Source organism: Oncorhynchus gorbuscha, linkage group LG10, assembly GCF_021184085.1.
Source record: "Oncorhynchus gorbuscha isolate QuinsamMale2020 ecotype Even-year linkage group LG10, OgorEven_v1.0, whole genome shotgun sequence".
Lineage (NCBI taxonomy): Eukaryota > Metazoa > Chordata > Actinopteri > Salmoniformes > Salmonidae > Oncorhynchus > Oncorhynchus gorbuscha.
In genome coordinates, this window is record NC_060182.1 from 73,131,470 (window position 1) to 73,133,861 (window position 2,392).

Genomic DNA, 2,392 nt, shown 5'->3' on the forward strand with positions numbered 1-2,392 from the left:
CCAAAAGGTTTTGGCCAAATAGCTGAAAACAGTTATTTTCGGTGACAGAGATGTCACCTTGAAACGTGTTAATTTTGAAGTAATGCTGGTGTAAACGAATGGAATCAGCTGATTCCTATCATTTCCACTGGCATTGCAACAAAATGCAAACAGATTTCAAGGGGACTTCTCATTAACTAAAGTGCAAGTTTATTTGACAAGAACGTTGGGCATGATATTGAAATGGGATGAGAAGATTAGAATGGACCCCCAAGAGCCTCCTAAACCATCATCTAATGGAGCACCTGCCCCGGGTGATGCAGTGAGGAGGCGGCAGCTCATACAGAGATTGGTGGTAAGAAACAGAATGCTAGACAATATACAAAGCATAGGTTTTTTATTCACGTTGTGGGAAACGTTCAACAATTGCATTATGTAAATTAATCAAACCCCTTCATATTCTTCCGAGTTCAGTCACAATCTGCCCAACCCGTTCTGGTTTTGCAGGACTGAGGTGGTCAGCATGCGAAATGTGGACGCAGACATGGATGGGCCATCAACACCTGTAGCCAAACCTGGATAGCATTCCTGGCACCTGCTGATTTGGGAGCCTCATGCACTTTATCCCTTGGTGGAGGGGGCACGTTCACCTGGCGCACGGGCTGCAGAGCAGCTTCCCCCGTTCCTATGTGAATAACATAATATAATAAAATCATGTGCATGTCTTGTATATTAAGTACTGACAACCAAGTTTCACATTCTCTTAATTACTTACCGAGATCAAGTGATGCAGACGTGGGGGTTTTGCGCGTCGACTTCATAGTTTCCGATGTTACTGCTAAACGATGTAGAAGTTAGGATTAACCCCCCCCCCCCAACTTTTCAGTATGCAAATCCAAAGCTTCATCAGATGTCCAGTTGGCTGGTCTCAGACGATCCCGCAGGTGAAGAAGCCTGATGTGGAGATCATGGGCCGGCATGGATACATATGGTCTGCGGTTTGCAAGGCCTGGATGTACTGCCAAATTCTCTAAAACAACATTGGAGGCAGCTTATGGTAGAAAAAATAGCATTCAATTCTCTGGCAACAGCTCTGATGGACATTCCTGCAGTCAGCATGCTAATTCCACACGCCCTCAAAACTTCAGACATCAGTGGCATTGTGTTGTGTGACAAAACTGCTCATTTTAAAGTGACCTTTTATTGTCCCCAGCACAAGGTGCACCTCTGTAATGATCATGCTGTTTAATCAGCTTCTTGATATGCCACACCTGTCAGTGGATGGATTATCATGGCAAAGGAGAAATGCTCACTAACAGGGATGTACAAATTTTAGAGAAATACACTTTTTGTACGTCTGCAAAATTTTTGGGACCTTTTATTTCAGCTCATGAAACCAACATTTGTTGGTTTATATTTTTGTTCAGTGTACATGATTCCCTGAGAAGACTTCTCTATGAGTGAGTGGCTGCAGTCATATCATGTGTTGAATGTATGAGACTACATTAATTGTATTTTGTTCCCCTATGGCACCATCATCCACCATGCCTGCTATGTAAAGACCACTCTGTTTCCTTAGTGCGCTATTCAAACTTGAGATAAGTAGACCTTTATTCAATCTGTACTGGAAGTTCCACGTTACAGTGTGATTGAAGTTTAAAGGTAATGTTTTTTGACTGAAGTCCATGTTTAGTGCTCAACTCAATACGTATCGCTGAAGTTCAACATTATAGCATGATTGAAATTTTCAGGTATTTTCCAATTGAGCCGACATATGCAGCGATTATTGTGAATGCAGTTTCCACACATGCGGGAACATTGCCTACACATTTCAATCGAGCTATAGTGCCGAACTTCAGCGATATGGCTTGAATCGAGTCTAGTTTACTTATCTTCCTCTACTTATCTCCAGTCTGAATCCAGCCCTTAGTGCACCGTGTGGGCCCAGGCAGCCACCTGCTGTTTGTACAGAGTTCATGTAAGATGTTCCAGCCGTTGGATCTTGGTGAAGATGTGTGTTAATATGTGTGTTAAGATGATTAAAAGGAACTTTTCAGACTAACATGTTTCTGCCTGAAGACAATGGAGCAAACAAATGAAAAGATGCCATGTAACATTTAGAGTTTTAGGAGACCTATTATTTTCTCTTTGTTTGTTATTTAATGAACACCCTTGAAACAGAGCTAATACAATTGTGTCTGATCTGTGTAAATGTCTGGACCAAACCCCCCCAGTCTGCCACAATGTATTAAGAATGTCAATACCGTCTCAGCAATTCACCAATATCCCTCAAGTAAAGTGAAATCCAAATGTTATTTTTTATTTTGAACCTTAAACTACTTGTAATTGGAAATGCATGATCTCTGAGGTACTTAAACTCTAATATTGTCATGTGTCAGAGAGGATGCAGAGA